Genomic DNA, 18,816 nt, shown 5'->3' on the forward strand with positions numbered 1-18,816 from the left:
GTGTTGTTAGGGATGTCTACCATGCTTGAGTAATTCCTGTTTACCGTACCACTCCAGTTCTGAAACTGGACTCGGATTCGATAGTGACCTCTCCAGTACCGTGCTCGGTATAGTCGGTACTGGAAAATCTATGTGGAGTCCACCATGATGTATTTCTTTTATCCACGCCGTTCATTCATGCTGGTAGCTCATTTCAGTATGTGAGTCAAAAAACGAGGCAGATCCAAGTCTAAAATAGACCACACCACGGTAAGAAGTGGGAATGGTAACTCCCACTGTTGAAACCTTCCTAGGACCCACCGAGATGTTTATTTGCCATTCATCTGTTCCCAAAGTCACGTAAACCTGGAAAAAGGAAAAACCAAAAAAATTGATTGATTTAAAACTTTCGTGGCTTATAAGAAATTCGTAACGGTAGGAATCCAATTCCATTTGTTTCCAGCGGTGTAGTCCACTTGAGCTTTGGATCTGCCTCTTTTTTGGAACGAAAGTATATAATGAGTTGGAGCAATTAACGGACAGCATGGATAAAATACATACAACATTTTGGGGCCCACAGAGCTTCGACGAATACAGAGCTCCGTACTGGAGGGGTCACGACGGAGTCCGGTTCTTTACCCGGGTAAGAAATGCTGAAGCGATTCGCGCGAGGAGACTGAAAAGGTGAATCGCAAGGTAGATGCTAATAAGGATTAAGCGTGCAACATCTGGGCCTTGTAATTCGTTGGGGTTGACGTAAACATCCCCTTTCCTGGAAAACATGTTGTTCCGCTCATCAAATGGGTCCTAACTTGTATGTTTAATTAATTATTTGCATGGAGATTTTTTCCAACGGTTCATCTTCCTTCTATAATTTGGCCCACATGATGTTTGTAACTTTAAATAGTGGACCGATTATCGTGAGACATGTGGACTCCTCTGCCGCAATTCGCTTTTTGAGTCTCTCCTCGAGCAATTCACTTTTTGAGTCTCTCCTCGAGCTCTGAGTCCAGGGGAGAGTACAGTGGAAGTTCTTCTCCAGTATTAAATGGTGGAGGCTCATCCACCGTTCCCATTGGCATGTATGTTCTTCCAACCAAACTGCCAACGTGCCGTGGTGTACCCTTAACCGCATATCCGTTTTATTTCATTAAGTCCCATGGTCCTATTGGTCGAATTCTAGCAACCTGCGACCTGTAGATTGTATTTGCAATCATCCTTAAGTTACGTCTTATAAACCCGACCCCGATCCGACCTAAAACTTGCGCCATAGCGACCGCATCGTCGCCACAATTCCAACACCGCGTCTCGTGCGGCAATCTGACAGGTAGATCAAAAGATGTACCATTTGCAATATTTGGCCTTTGATTGATGTGGGACCTACTTTATTGAGGTATGCACGAATCCCAAGGCAGCATGACCCACCCTAGAATCCCATCATTACCTAGCCTAACTTACAAGCTACCACCCTACTACCCTAGACCTTTTTATAGCTAGTTATGATAGATATGCCTAACCTAGGCAACGATTGCTCTCTTTCTTAGAAAAGCTATGATGCATTTCTCTATCCAAAGCCCTTCTTTTCTAGCAAATTTCAGATTTTCTTCCCTTCTCTAGGAGAAACTCATGATTCCTTCTCTTGTTTCTAGCCACTCATCATACCACTCTTACTTCTCCCTTTCCCTTCCCATTTTCCCTCATTTTCTCTACATCCCCTCTCCCCTTACAAGAGCCCTTAGACATTCCACCATTCTCCCTATTTTCCAGCAACTTGCAACCTAATTTCCTTACCATCTAACCCTTAAGATCAGATCTTCTCCATTAATCCACCTCCCTTGGAGCATAAGGAGCTTGGAGATAGGAGAAAGTAGGAGATCTTGTGAGCTGGGTACCCATTTAGAATAGTTTCCAGGTTTTCTTTCTTAGATCTTCTTTTTCTTATTCAAGGGAGCTTGTGGGGCCCATCAAAAGATGGTGGAGGTCCCTCATGTCTCCATGGGTGTAGCCAATGGCCCACCTTGTGCATGCATATTCCATGGATGGGGTCATTCTCCATAGACTCCATCATGGTAATTTTCCTTTGATTTATGACTCATTGGGGTCATCTAGACTCTAGATCCTTGGTGGGGGTGGCATCCCCACCTTAGATTCGATTTCTAGATCCATGCATGTGTAAGATATAGCTTGTATCTTGATATAGTAAATGTTGTATGGTTGTGATGATTGAGAGGGCCTCAACAGTGGCAGAGCCCCCCTCCTATGGCTGGATTTCCTTTCCCCTTTTTCTATTATTGCCTTCTAATGTGTGTGGCCCACTTAGGGACCCTAGGACGTCCAGACCATCTAGCAAGGTGGGACGCCTCTTGCTGTCCATTTCCTGGACATTGGCGTCCTACTTGTTGCCTATTTGATGCATGTAAGGGGTTTTGAGAAGGGGTTTTGGTCTGGATGTTTGTGAGGCCCACTAAGGTGGACCATATCATCATTTTTGTGGAGTATTTCCCCTTTATTCAGTAGTTATAGACTGATGTGCCTAGTTATATCTTGCTGTCCAGAAAAATTTCTATATTATTTTCTGAGTTGTTTTTCATTGATCTTGGCATGGAAGATTGGACTTATTGTAGGCATGTTTTGCCCCTATTAAGAGATGATTCTTGGAGGTGTGGACCCCACTGATGTGCCTAGTTATATCTTGCTGTCCAGAAAAATTTCTATACTGTTTTCTGAGTTGTTTTTCATTGAGCTTGGCATGGAAGATTGGACTTATTGTAAGCATGTTTTGCCCCTATTAAGAGATGATTCTTGGAGGTGTGGACCCCACCTTGATGTATGTTAAATCCCACCTCCAATTGTCCATGGATGGACAACCAATGAAGTATGCCCCAAGGGTGGGATGGTCCAAAATTCTAGACCGTCCAACCATGCTTTATGGAGGGAAAACACATGTATTAGCTGATTTTTGGGGATGGTGGGTCAATTTTGTGGACCCCACATGATCACCACTCCTTTTTTCCTCTTTTGGGGGGCCTAGGCCCACTCCATTGGATGTTCCATGCAGGGACAACAATATTTTTCCTACATAATTTTATTTCTGGACCTTGCTGTGCATAAATTTATTTCACATATATATGAGATTGAGGCCTCCCCTCTTACCCATTTTGTGGTCCATCATGTTGGGACCCTCCTCATGTGCTTGGGGGCCATCAGAACCACCCATTTTCGGGCCATTTTGGAGTTGGGCCAGCAACCCAACTGCTAGACGTCCAGCTGGGCTGACGTCCAACAATGGGCTAGCCGTCCTCCTCCTTGTGGCCCACCTTAATGTATGTTTTATTGAAGCCATCCTCCCTTGTGTGTGGCTCACTTGGATAGGGACCATCCCTTGGTGGGACGTCTACAAGTGGGGCCCACCTTGGTGCTATTTTGGGGCAGGCTGTCCAAGCCATTGGACTGCCCAACCCATGTATGACGCCCAGTATTTTGGGCTGCTGCTGGACTTGCAGTCTAGCAGCAGGCCCACTTGATTTATGTGTTGTATATTCACCCTCCATCAGGTGGGGCCCTCTGTGATTATTATTGGCCATCATAAGATTAATGTGCATTCAGTTTTACTATTAGCTGGACCTTAGTAGGCCTAGGAAGTTGGGTGGGCTGAAAGTCCAGTAAGGGGCCTTAGAATATTTTGTATATAGCTGAAAGTTGTGAGGCTGTGAGGCCCACCAAATGGAAAGAGTTGTGTACATACATCATGCCTTTATTCTTGAGATTTTTGGGCTTAATTAGTGCCTTATGAGGCCCACCTTTAGTTGATTAACGAGGACCCAACATAGTCCAGATTTTTGGGATGTCCAGCAGGCCCAAGTGGGCTGGGACGTCCAGCCTTAGCCCAGTCCTTTTGCATGGGCTGTTTTCAAATTATGCTAGACTTTGTGGGTTGAATTGTATGTGTGATTGGGTCCTTGATTGCCCACCTATTTTTACCCAGATTTGGGCTGATATTGAAGGGACCATTTGACCCAACTTGGATATGTTTTTGCCTATATACTTGGGCTTATGGGCTGCCCACTAAGTCCAACATAATGCATGAATTCGTTGGCCATTGTTCTTGAGCCATAGTTTGCCTTTTTGGGCCCATGATGTTGTATGAGGGCTTTGAGACATTTTCTTGGGGCCCATTATGTGATATGATATATATGTATTGCTGCCCATTTTATTTTTAAGGTAGTACTTGAGCTTTGGGTCTTAGTTTAGGTAGAATCTTTGTTGAGCCGCCTTTTAGGGGACAATGGTGGTTAAATGTCCTTATTGTGGACCTCTTTAAGCCCATTTGTTAGGCTCATTCTCATCTACTGGTAGTTGAATGTCTACTTTAGACCCTTTGTTAGACCTATTCTTATCATTTTAGACCCATAGTATTGCTCTCTTAGTGTTTGTGGGCTACCCCAAATTGTTGGGCCCCCACTAGTAGTTGTGCTCTTTCTATTCCATATAAAATTGTCTAAGTACTTAGATCTTACCTTGTTAAGAGAAGAGTATAACTTCACCACATGATGTACTTAGTTGTTTTTCATGAGTCATCCCCATGTGTACTTAGACTCGATCTTATTATGAGGAGAGTACAACATCATCGCATGGCATACTTAGTTATCTTCATGACTCATTCCCATGTACATCATATGTGTGCTTGGTTGAGATGTGATTGGTCATGGTTTATGCCATTAGGTAGGCTATTAAGGGACTCCCTAGGTGATGGAGTTGCCCCTCTTGAGTGCGCTGTATGCGCAGGACTGATGCATGGTTGATTTGTGTGATTCATGCATCTGACATTACATAGCACGGTTGATATTCGCTCTAGCTTCATCAGGGCCGTAGCCTCCACAGGCATATCTTAGATGACCAGATTTGGACACCGAAAATATTAGTTTAAGCATTGTGGTCACGTAGGATGTCCTTGGATGAAAGTCTCAAAACCTTCATGGTACCAGGAGATGCTCTAACATTGAGACCGAGTGGAAAACATGAGCACCGATGCATTTACCAATAGGCTGCATCTCCCACTGTATCATGGTCGGTTGGAAGGAGGTGTAGCCTTACCCGCACGAGTGAGGGGGCGTAAGCTAGGCTGAGTTTGACTAGCTCGTAAATGGGCCCACTACTGTAATGCCCTGAAAATTAGGAGGTCGAGTAGGAGCCCAACTCCCGAGTTCCAACAATCACTTATGCAACATAGATAATGATGATTAAATGTTGTCCGTATTAGTGCATTAAATATGAGTGGGATTATACCAAATCAGCATATCATACTCTAGAGACAGTTAAATTACGCAAGCGGAAGACTGTGATAAGTACATATAAGCATATAAGTGATTGTAAGTCCCCCAGAGTATGAACGTGACCAGGTCAAATTGTTACATGTACTGTACTAAAATTTACAAAATGATCAAGTGTAATGTCCTCTAGTCCATATCCTAGTAGCCCCGATGGCACGACTCCAGGTCTACATAGACCCGCCCGAGAGTTGCATGTAGGAGAACTCCTCTTCATCATCATAAAAGACAGGCTCTATCTCATAGGCCTCGCCATTACCTGAAACTACAATAGAATCTGGTTGGTGTTTTAAAACACCGTCCTAGAGTGGGAGTGAGTGATCAACTCAGTGGAGCTATAAGGCAAAGGTTAACATGTTATCAATTTAGTCAAGCAGTAATGATAAAGCAACACAACAAGCATTCCAAGGTACTCTGGTTAATGCAAGGATGAAATGTTTTAATGATGCATGCCTTCGCCTACACTCCCTCTGGGACATCATCTCACGATCGCGGCATGCACCCCATCCTCTGTGCTCAACTCCAACGATAAAGGCACATGCAATGCGGTGCATGTACGTGATTAGCTAAGTTCTTACTTAGTCTTATTCATACAGCAAGTTGGGAAGCTAAGGCACCTCCCTTTATATTATTTACCCAAACAATGATCCATTTAGGGTCGTCAATCCTAGTTAATCTCATACGATAGCAGTTCCAAGTCGCTGCGGAGAGGCTTGTCACCTCAAAGCATGCCTAGTTTATACTCGAAGTCACTACAGAAAGGCTCATCGCCTTAGCGTAGTCCTAGTGTATACTTGAGGTCACTACGAGAGACTCGTCACCTGATCATAGGCTGACAACTCGAATATAGTATCCCATACCACCGTATTCGGCTCACAAGTTTGCTTTGCTCACTGGTCACTACGGTAAGGCTCATCACCCCAGCATAGGCCGACGGCTCGACCACAGTATCCCATACCACCACGCCCGACTCATGAGTCTTGGCGGATCATGGTAATAAGGTTAAACGGGCTTTTCACTGGTTAGTTAGTACCTTAGATTTAAGCAGCAGAGTCCATACATGGTGAACATACATTAGGCCAATCGGGTTGTTTGACAAGTTCAACAGGTATGAGCGTACGTTGAATTGACCGACATGGAGTGCGTAAGCATTCCACGTGGCCTAACCACTATCGACAACCAGTGTACAACTCGGATTCCTTGAACATGTCTTGTGTGGCGAAATGACCTCGGCCACTAACTCGAAGAGCATTACCGATTGCCTGGACTATGCAGTAGTCCCAATGATACTCAAATGCAATAAGCATTTATGTGTGATAGTTAAAACAACATGTGACAAATAATTCAAGTATAAATCTTGTTTGAGCATTTAACAAGCACATAGCATACATATTGTCATACATAGGCATTCATCCATAAATCACGTAATAGCAAGATAAGTTACATGAAGGAAACTATAACTATAGATAGGGTGATTGAAAATCATATCTCAATACCCTAATTAAATATATTTCAATGAGCATTTTCTCATTTAGGCACTTTATTAAACACTTATGCTACACTTATCATATACATGTAATAAAGTAGTTATAATAGGTATTATAGCAAATTCCTTCATAAAGGATTTACCATAGTACAACAATCATGTATTCTCAGTCATTAGACATGACAAGCATAAATCATAACTCCATACTCATTCAAACATTTCAACAAACACATGGAATGCATTAAAAATCAACGTAGTTTACATATATATGTAATATACAGAAAACATCACAATTAGACATATGTGACAACAATCAAGTCTGTCATAAATCTTTACTAACATTGAAAGCCTTAAAAACCATAACCTAAATACTTATAGTCCGCACCTTTCACCGGTAGACTCGTATCGAACTCAATTCGAACAGTACGCCTTCGTCTACGGCACAACGGCAACCTATAATCATGAAATAGGTTAGCTATTTCATCACTTTCTCTATTTGGATCCTTAAAACAGATTAGGGTTAGGATTTCTTACCCAAGAATGGAATCAGAATTGCCGGAATAGCGATACAGGAAGGATGATTCGGCACGTAGAGCGGTGGGATTGAATCCCAGCAACGATCCCTCACTCTCTCTCTTTCTCACTTTCTCTCTCTTTCCTTCTCTTTCTTCTCTCTTCTCTCTCCTAGGGTTTGGAATTCGTATGGAATGAGAGAGGGGTGGGTAAAGGTCCTTATATAGGCCCAGAACTGGTCTCAATGGCCCCAGGGCTATGGTATACTTAGGTTATAGCCAAAGAGCGGCCGTTTCAGTCCAACGAAACTCATCTGGAGGCCCATTTTCTACATATGATCCAGAGAAAATTCCCTGACATTGGATCTAGGTCAAGTTAAGTTTTCAGTCCGATTGGATTTACGGATCGACCGCGGAGGACCTGTTTCAGTTCAACGGCCATCGATACTCGATCAGGGCCACAAATACACTTACATGTGTTGGAAATTTTCCCTGATTCAAAGGTATAGTTGGGTCAGAATCTGACGGTCTGAACCCTTAGATTTTGCCAGCAAGCGAACGACCCAATTCACTTAAGTTTGAGTTCATTTACCAAAGATATTCGCGTTTCTCACACACTTCGCTCCGGGCTCAAGTTGTGTGTTTATGGATACTATTAGGACTTGAGTTCTGAGATGGTTGTCAAGCCTAGTAAGGCGGTCATAATCGTATAGGTTCGCGTTAATCAGACTTTTGACGCACGGTCCAGGTCCGATACGGAGTTTCATGATGCTCCCGAGAGCAACTAGGTTTTAAGATTGATTATAGGTTTTCAAGTAATGTAGAGTTAGTGATCCTACTTGTTTTGGGTCTCGCAAATCGTATAGAGAGTGGTTCAACAAATCTACCAACTAATTCGGTTTAGTACTTAATTAATTTTCATCTGATTTCTAAAGGATTCGGTCCTTAGTGATTTCTGCTTGAGGTGGTACTCGGGTCTTTGTATGGATTTTTCTGAGACATTACTATCTACCCCCCTTAAAGAAAAATTTCATCCTCGAAATTAGTACATTTTCGTACTCCTCAAGAATCTGAGGATAGTTCTTGCGAACCTCAGCTTCTGTTTCCCAAGTAGCCTTTTCCTTAGTATGATGTGTCCATAGTACCTTCACAAGAGGGATAACCTTACTGCACAGCACATGCTCCTTCCTGTATAGAATACGTGTCGGTCGCAGGACATAAGTAGCATCCTCACTCAACTGTACCTACTCCCATTTGATTATGTGGGAAGGATCAAGAACGTATTTCTTTAGCATTGATACATGAAATACGTTGTGCATGCCTATGAGTGGTGTGACCAAAGCAAGGCGATAAGTTACCACACCCACTTGGTCTAGTATCTGGAATGGGCTAATGAATCTCAGCGTGAGCTTCCCCTTCTTGCCAAATCGAAAGACTCCCTTCATGGGGGAAACTTTCAGGAACACATGGTCTCCAACCACGAACTCTAGCAGTTGCCGCCTCGTATCAGCGTAGCTCTTCTGTCTGCTCTGTGCTGCAAGAAGTCGACGCCTAATAATGTCGATCTTCTCTGAGGTTGCTTGAACTAACTCTAGGCCAATCAAACTCTTCTCACCAACCTCTGCCTAGCAATGCGGTGCTCGACAGGGGCGCTCATATAGTTGATGTTTTATTTAAACCAACCTGATTTAAATGATTTTAAACTCGCAAGTATACGAATCAGATGTAAATATGGTACGTATTACGAGATCGTTCCCACGAGGACTGGTTGTCACAATTCAAAATTAAAGATTCTTCTTAACTAATTCAACAAATATTTGAGCTAGTAATTAAGTAAACTAAACAAAAATCAATGGAAAAATAACCAAGAGCAATAAGAAAAATTCAATCAAGGAGAAGACTAGGACTTTCGAATCCACCCCTAATTATCATAAACCTTGTTCTACCTGTTGATTCACCCTAATTCAGATTGATATCAAAATAAATAAAGTGCACTCTATGTCCTTGGTTGGGCACACAGAATGTATAATTCCTTAAAGCATATGGATCATATCTTTCCATCCATGGTCAGGCATGGAGAGATGTAGATTCCTGTTTCTTCCCCTATAGGAAACCTGTTCATGGTCAGACACAAGGACTTAGATGATATTCCAAACAACATCCATAATTAAACTTTGGTTGAGCTCTTAGAATGGAGAAGTACAAAACTTTCAATTAAGCACACTAGAGAAAGAAACAAATCAATTAAATCAAAATAAAATCAACACATAACAAGGGTTATTCAAATTAGGGGCTTCATCTCAGCCCTAGCTAAGAAATTAAAAATTCATGGAATGTAGCATAGATTCAGAGAAGGAAGATGTAAGTGATGAAGAGCACATCCACATATTCTGCTTTACTCTACGTCCAACCAAGCTCTCCCTCTTTCTTCTCTTTTCTTCTCTTTCTCTTCTCTGGATCTCTCCTCTGGATCTCTCAGCCACTCTCTCTCTCTCTCTCTCTCTCTCTCTCTCTCTCTCTCTCTCTCTGTTCTCAGATCCACGTCCAGCCACCGATTTTCCTGTCTTCTCTCTTGCTTTCTTCTCTCCCTAAAAAACCAGCCTTCCCCAAACTCTCGATCCGTTTTTCTTCTTTAAAACGAGCCCTTTTCTTTCTCCTTTATAGCTCTTAGGTGTGGTGGAGAGCTATGCACGAAAATAGCAACCGGTGGAGATTAGGGACAGCTATTGACGCAGCAGCTGCGTGCGAAAGGTTTCCGTTTCCGTTTAAAATGAGTTTTCGAGATGGTGCACGTTCCGAACTTGATTTGGACACCTAGGATACGGTATTGGCCTCCTGATGAATCTTCTGAACGGGCTAGATCATGCATCTGATCGTCATTGAGATCACAGAACAACCCGCAAGCCGGTCTACGTGCGGACGCGAAAACAGGGATTGCACTGATCGCGCTATGACGTTGGTGGGGCCCCCTTCATTGCTATCTTGATAAATCCAAGCCGTCCATTGGATGCACAACGAAATTTCGATCGAGCATGGATGGTTTTCACTGTCTGTTGATGTGGCCCACGGAGTTTTAAACATACCGTCCATTTTTCTTTTGAACGGTTGAAAACTGATCTCTGCTGCCATCTGAAATACCGCCACCTAGGCGTTGGTAATATGGGCCATTATGGTCTAATAGACGGTCCAGATTGGACCCACGAATCGTGATGGTGGCCCATAACAGGAGACCGCACGTCCCTGTTTCTGTTTTTGCGAAGCCGAAAACGGTAGTTTCCTTTCTTTTGATATTTTGTCGGTCAGCGCTTGCTGACCGACCTTTAGTTCATGGGTACACTACTGGTGTGCGTCCGCACTGTGTGCATGTAGTGCACATGTGAGGTCCATCATGATGTATGTACCAAATCTCCTCCATCCATATGGTTCTCCATATAATTTAAAGTGTTGATACCAAAGATGAGGCATATCCAGAGACCAGGTGGGCCCCACGTAAGGAATTAAAGGGCTGATCTGGTCATTGGGCCACTTTTCGAGATATGAAATGGTTGAAATTTTATGTGTACGGTTTATTTATGCCCCCCATCCCATGTATGAAGTTTCGAGTCAATCGGATGGCGGAAACCATGTGATCTTGCATTCTGGACCATTTTCGGGCCTTTTTAACGTGAACAGCTTGATTTCCTCGGATCCCTGGTATGTGAATTCTTCAGTCTTAGTTCTCTGGAGTGCGTCCCTTGCTCTGGTGACTTCGGAGTGTCAAATTCATGCTTGTAGTACTCTTTTTCCATCAACGCTCCTGATTTCATCCTGCAACAAAAATATAATTAAAATATTCCATTAAGCATTATCATGTACGTAAAATCATGCAATAATTAGGGTCTGATATGCAATATTCGACCCTTATCACAACCCCCAACCAACATTTTGCTAGTCCCGAGCAAAACATGCGAAAAATAATTTTAAAAATACACAACAATTTCTGTAAACCTGAGTGACTTGTGAACAAATCGTCGAGGCGCGAGAATTCTAAGATTCATGAATGGTGCACAGAATTTTTCTTTATAGAATCAAGCTCACGGTAAACTTCATAATCAGTTTCAAAATATTAATCCATTAATTAGAATATTCTAAACATTGAGTTCCATGAGTGTATAGTGTAATCTCGGCTTACTATCATTAAGAGATCCAATCGTCAATTTCATGATATCATTAGTAATTAACAACAGAATGCATGACAACTGAAACCAACACTTGCCTTACAGATTAACTTTTCATTCTATCAGCCTTTGATTTTTTCGTGAACAGTAATGCCAAGGAAGGGGATCAAATCCTCACCTATAGGGAGCAAACCTATGGTAAAGATTGTACACCTAACCCTTTTCTCATGTCAACCATGGGGAATCGAATCTTCATCTATAGGGAGCAAACCTATGGTGAAGATTATATGAATTATGCTTTCTCTCAATTCTTAGTTATAGACTGAAGCTAAAAATTTCAGGCTGGTTCCTTTCATGCTTAGTGATTACCAAGTTAATCATTCAATGTTGAAACGGAACCTTAATGTGCAACCGAGATGTGAGATGTGAGATCATGACTCAATCAATGTTTAAAAGTTCTAATCATGGGTTAACAATTCAAACATAATTGTGAAATCTAACGGATGGCTGAATCCAAGAGTTATAAATTACCGACATTCTGTACCTTGCAATGTTAAAATCACACTTATCCTTCAAAATCACTTCAAATGCACAAGAAATTTCAGAAAATTTTTCACAATTTGTGCTTTCACAATTTGTACTCAAGACCAAGAAAATACTGATGAGGTAACCTAATCTCCCACCCCCAACCTAAAATCTACATTGTCCTCAATGTAAAAGAAATAAGCATGCAATGCACATGGGACAACGAAAATAAAAGAGTGATGGAAAGATAGTACCTGGATGAAAGAATCTAGAGGCTTTCCAAAAAAAATATCCATGTAAGAGCGAGTCAGCATAAGAGAGAAATCAACAAAAGCAAAATGATAAAAATGCACAAAGAAAATCCTACCTATACCACTTTCGCAGGTGCTCTCGAATGCATTTAGCATATGCAACAAGTCTTTAAACCCCTAGGTTACCCCTAGTGGACGAGTTGTAGTCTCGTGAGGGTTTGCAGAAATGCTACCCACAAACATTGAACTCATGAATGAGAAGAGTGAAATGGAATGAAAAAAAAATGGGTTGCCTCCCAGGAGCGCTAAGTTTAACGTCTTCAGCCAGATAAGAATGGACCATGAACTAATCAATCTTGATAACCTGGGTCCGCCAAATAAATTTCCTCCACATCTTTGTTCACCAAATCATCTAAATATGATTTCAACCGTTGACCATTTACTTTGAAGATATTCCCGTCTGTTAGATTTTGAATCTCAACTGCTCCATGAGGAAATACTTTTACTACTAGATAAGGACCATACCATCGCGAACGTAGTTTTTCAGGAAAGAGGCGTAGCCTGGAATCGTACAATAATACCTTCTGGTTCGGTTCAAATGTCTTGCGAAGAATTGCTTTGTCATGGAAGATTTTTGTCTGCTCTTTATAAATTTTTGCATTCTCATATGCCTCATTTCGAATTTCCTCTAACTCATTGAGTTAAAGTTTACGGTGTGATCCAGCCTTGCTTAAATCAAAATTAAAAGTTTTGATGGCCCAATAAGCATGATGTTCTAATTCCACAGGTAAGTGACAGGCTTTCCCAAAGACAAGCCTGTACGGAGACATTCCAATCGGGGTTTTGAAAGCCGTACGATATGCCCAAAGAGCATCATTCAAACGTTGCGACCAATCCTTACGATTGGGGCGAACCGTTTTCTCTAAAATATGTTTAATCTCCCGGTTTGACACCTCAACCTGACCACTTGTTTGTGGATGATATGGCGTTGCAACTTTATAAGTGATGGAATATTTCTTCATTAAAGATTCAAACAGTTTATTGCAAAAATGAGTACCCCCATCACTTATAATTGCTCGAGGAGTGCCAAAACGAGAAAAGATATTCTCTTTTAAGAAACGGACCACAACTTTGTGATCATTCGTTTTACATGGCACTGCTTCAATCCACTTAGAGACATAGTCGACGGCTAAAAGGATATACATATAACCGAATGATGGGAGAAATGGGCCCATGAAGTCAATACCCCAAACATCAAATATTTCAATAATGAGAATATTGGTAAGTGGCATCATGTTCTTGTGGGAAATATTACTCATACGTTGGCATCTATCACATGTTGAGCAAAAGGCATGGGTGTCTCGAAACAGTGTAGGCTAATAAAATCCACTTTGTAAGACTTTCGCAGCTATTTTCTTTGAACCAAAATGACCACCACATGCATGGTCATGACAAAAGGAGATTATACTATGAAACTCACTCTCAGGCACACATCTCCTAATAATCTGATCAGGATAAATTTTGAATAAGTATGGGTCATCCCAAAAGAAATGTTTAACCTTAGTAAGAAATTTGGATTTATCTTATTTAGTCCAATGAGAAGGAAGTTGACCTGTAACAAGATAGTTTACAATGTCCGCATACCAAGGTAATTGAGAAATAGTTAGAAGTTGTTCATCAGGGAAAGACTCGTTCATTGGCAAAGGATCCACTGTGGACTCTAAGACAAGTCTAGACAAATGGTCGGCTACTACATTTTCGGAACCCTTTTTATCCCGAATTTCAATATCGAATTCTTGTAGCAAGAGAATCCACTGAATCAATTGAGGTTTAGCGTCTTTTTTAGAAAGAAGATATTTCAATGTTACATGATCTGAGAATACTATAACCTTGGACCCTATGAGATACGACCTGAATTTGTCTAGAGCAAATACTACCGCCAACAATTCTTTTTCATTGGTAGAGTAGTTGAGCTGTGCATCATTTAAAGTCCTACTAGCATAATAAATGACATGAGGCATTTTGTTCAATCTTTGTCCTAGGACGGCTTCAACAGCATAATTCGAAGCATCACACATAAGCTCAAAATATAAACTCCAATCAGGTAGTTGGATGATTGGAGCAGAAGTTAGTAAATACTTCAACTTATCAAAAGCTTTCCGACACTCATCATTAAGGACAAAAGCAACATCTTTAGCTAGTAAATTGCATAAGGGTCGAGAAATTTTGCTAAAATCCTTAATGAACTCCTGTAGAATCCCGCATGCCCTAAGAATGATCTAATCTCCTTAATCGTTCTGGGTGGAGGAAGACTAGAAATTAAATCAATCTTGGCTTTATCAACTTCAATGCCTTTACTTGAAATAACATGCCTGAGTACAATCCCTTTTTGAACCATAAAATGACACTTTTCCCAATTCAATACCAGGTTCGTTTTTTCACATCTTTCCAAGACAAGAGATAGATGGTATAAACATTCATCAAATGAAGATCCAAAAATTGAAAAATCATCCATGAAAATCTCAAGGAAACGCTCAACCATGTCTGAAAAAATACTCATTATGCATCGTTGGAAGGTTGCAGGCGCATTACACAACCCAAATGGCATACGCCGATAGGCATATGTGCCAAAGGGACATGTAAACGTGGTTTTCTCTTGATCCTCGGGAGCAATGGGAATCTGATTATACCCAGAATAACCATCCAGGAAACAATAATAGCTATGCCCTGCCAATCTCTCCAGCATCTGATCTATGAAAGGAAGAGGAAAGTGATCCTTCCTTGTGACCAGGTTCAGTTTACGGTAATCAATACAAACTCGCCAACCCGTAGTCATGCGCGTTAGTACTAACTTATTATCCTCATTCTTTTTCATCGTAATCCCAGACGTTTTAGGAACAACTTGAACTGGACTGACCCATGTGCTATCTGAAATGGGGTAAATGATACCAACATCTAACAATTTTAGCACCTCAGCCCGAACGACCTCTTTCATGTTAGGGTTAAGCCTCCTTTGTATTTCACGCGATGTTTTTGCATTTTCTTCAAGATGAATACGATGCATATACACCGTGGGGCTTATTCCCCTTATGTCCGCTATTGTCCACCCAATAGCCGCCTTATGTTCTCTAAGAACATTAAGCAACTTACCCTCCTGTTCTTTATCAAGGTTAGCAGCTATGATGACAGGTAGGGTTTCAGAAGGTTCTAAAAATACATACTTGAGAGTTTCAGGTAATTGTTTAAGGTCGACTTTGGGTGGTTTCTCAATAGACGGGACCAGTTTAGACTCAGAAGGTGGAAGAGGTTCCACTCTAGCTTTCCATTTTGTTGTATTCATTTCTGGATTAGGGTCAAGCAATGCATTGACTTCTTGGATGGAACTTTCTATGTCAAAATCTATGCCAAAATGTGCTAAACAAGTCTCAAGAGCGTCTTTGGAAGATTCAAGGAAAGAGTTATGCACTAGACTCTCAATCATGTTCACTTCAAATATATCATCCGAGTCTGACATTTGTTGTCCAGCATTAAAAGCATTGAGTTTAATCTTCATGTTATCAAAGGATAGCTTCATAACTCCGTTCCTGCAATTTATGATTGCATTGGATGTGGCCAAGAATGGACGTCCTAAGATAACCGGGATTTGACTTGTAGGATTCTAGACAGGCTGAGTATCTAGAACGATGAAATCCACTGGAAAATAAAACTTATCAACCTGGATTAGCACATCTTCAATAATACCACGGGGCACCTTGATAGATCTATCAGCTAGTTGTAATGTTATTTTAGTTGGTTTTAGCTCACCAAGTCCTAGCTGCTCATAGACCGAATATGGTAACAAATTAACACTGGCCCCTAAATCAAGCAACGTTTCTGAACCTTATGCTCTCCTATGACACAAGAAATGGTAGGAGCTCCTGGATTCCTAAATTTGGGAGGGGTGTTGTGTTGAATCATGGAGCTGAGTTGCTTCGCAAGGAAGACCTTCTTATGAACATTCATCTTATGCTTTTGAGTGCATAAATCTTTAAGAAACTTAGCGTAAGCAGGAACTTGCTTGATAGCATTAAGCAACGGAATGTTGATTTGCACTTGCTTAAACATGTCTAATATCTCATTAAAGTTGTTTCCTTTCTTAACCGGTGCCAGACGTTGAGGAAAAGGTGCTTTAGGCACACAAGACGGCACATGAGTGGTTCCTGGAGAGTCAGAGTGTTGTTGGACTTTGGATGCACTAGTATGTCTTTCCATTTCATTTTGATCTTCCGTATTGGACTTTGATTCTTCCCTAGGCATCTTTACTTTGTTATCGATCTGTTTACCGGACCTAAGGATATTGATTGATTTGGCTTGCTCATGATATTGTTCTTGGTTTGAATTAGAGCCAATCTCATACTGTCCTTTTGGATTTACCACAGGTTGACTAGGGAACTTGCCCTTCTCTCTCTCACTCAATGTGGCAGCAAGTTGACCCAACTGTACTTCCAGCTTAGCAATAGATTGCGCATTTGCATGTAAACTTTACTGGTTAGCTAGTAAAGTATGTTGGGTGTCTTTTTGAAATTGAAGTGAACTCTGCATAAAAAGATTGAGTGTATCCTCAAGAGATGGTTTCCTAGATTGTGGAGGCACTTGTTGATACTGTGAGAACTGCTGAGGTTGTTGACTGCCAACTTGGGAGTAAGGTTGCATAGGGGGATTTCCAGATGGTCCTTCTTGTTGTGATCTTTTTGCCCAAGAGAAATTTGGATGTTTAGCCCACCTTGGGTTGTAGGTGTTTGAATAAGGATTATTCTCAGTTCTCCTAAAGGTGTTCATAGCGTTCACTTGTTTAGAGAGAAATTCTGGAAATGCTGAACTAGATGGACAAGACTGCGTAGGATGGGCGAGACTAGAACATATGGCACATGACTCGACCTGAGTTGTTTGTGGAGGTCCATTATTTAACATTAAAGCATCCACTTTCTTTGTCAGGTTATCAATTTTGGCATAAAGATCTGGCGTGACTCCTACCTCATATATACCCCCCTTCTTCAGTGGTTGAGGGCTTCTTTCACCTCTATTTGAATAGTCCCATTGCTGGGAGTTTTCACACAAGGTTTTAAAGAAATTCCAAGCTTCGACATCACTTTTGGTCATGAATGACCCTCCACTGGTGGTGTCAACCATGCGACAGTTTTGGGGTGTCAGACCGTCATAGAAGTATTGAACCTGTTACCACTTTTCAAAACCATGGTGTGGACATTTAAGAAGTAAATCCTTCCATCTTTCCCAACATTCATGAAAGTGCTCACCCTCTTTTTGTGTGAAATTCGTAATTTCTCTATGGAGAGCATTAGTTTTGTGAATCGGGAAGAACTTGCTTAAGAACTTCTTAGACAGTTGGTCCCATATAGTGATAGACCCAACTCCTAGAGAATTCAACCATGTTTTCGCCTTATCCTTCAAAGAAAAAGGAAAAAAGGTGCAAACGGATCGAATCATCTGAAAAGTTTTGGAACTTAAAGGTGGAGCAAATGTCTAAGAATTCTTTCACATGATGATATGGATCCTCCTTATCTGAACCATAAAAGGAGGGCAACAATTGTATGACCCCAGGTTTAAGTTCAAAGTGTGCTGCCGTGGTGGCAGGCAACACTATACATGAATGCGCATTGAATTGGGCAGGAGCTGAATAATCTCTAAGAGCTTTAGTTCCATTCTCTTCCGCCATTTCAAATAGGATGTTTCTAAATCTTCTACGAAAGGTTCTTTCTATTTCAGGATTGAAAGGTGCTAGTTCTATGTTCAAAGATCTACGTCCTAGCATAAACTATGTTATCAATATAAGAAAGAAAACTAAACCAAGATGCAACCTAAGATGAATAAAACTAAAAATAAAAGTTATGAATTCCTAAAAATGAGAGAAAGCTATGTAAACGAGAATTGGAAGGAAGAACCCCAGAAAAGGAGATGATGAATGTCTGAAGATTTGAGAGCTCCTCCTGAAGATAATCTTATTTAGCAGCTTCCTTCCTCAATTCCTGTAGACATAACAAAAATAAATTGAATTTCCTAAAATAATACTAGAAAAATCCTAAGCAACGATTAATTTCTAAAAAAGAAAGTTTCCAATCTTAGAAATAAAAATCTAAGTTAGTTTCTAAAAAGGGAAAAAATTTCTAAAACTAGAAAATAGAAAGTTACTTGAAAGAAGAATCAAAATTTAAAATTAAAAAATAGGAAATTTCTAAAAAAAAAAAATCCTAGAAATAGGAAATTTCTAAAAATAAAAATAAAACCCTAATTCTAAAAATAGAAATTAGAAAAAAATAGAAAATTTGGAAAGAGATTACCAAATTAGTATTTTATGTCAGGACCCTACAAAACAGGAAATAGGTTAGTTTCTAAAAAAAAAATTTAACCTAAAGTTAGTAAAAAACCTAAGACTATGAATTATGATAAAAGAGAATCCTAAATCCAATTGGACCGCAACAGTCCCCGGCAACGGCGCCAAAAACTTGATGTTTTATTTAAACCAACCTGATTTAAATGATTTTAAACTCGCAAGTATACGAATCAGATGTAAATATGGTACGT

General features: G+C 40.8%; 1 non-coding gene across 1 annotated transcript; it reads left to right on the top strand.

Annotated features, from left to right (window-relative positions):
* The first annotated feature begins 17,464 nt into the window (after positions 1 to 17,464).
* On the top strand, positions 17,465 to 17,571 carry LOC131229939 (small nucleolar RNA R71). Its single transcript, XR_009163674.1, has one exon. It is a non-coding gene; the product is annotated as a small nucleolar RNA R71 (small nucleolar RNA).
* The last annotated feature ends 1,245 nt before the right edge of the window (positions 17,572 to 18,816 follow it).

This window comes from Magnolia sinica, chromosome 16 (assembly GCF_029962835.1).
Source record: "Magnolia sinica isolate HGM2019 chromosome 16, MsV1, whole genome shotgun sequence".
NCBI lineage: Eukaryota > Viridiplantae > Streptophyta > Magnoliopsida > Magnoliales > Magnoliaceae > Magnolia > Magnolia sinica.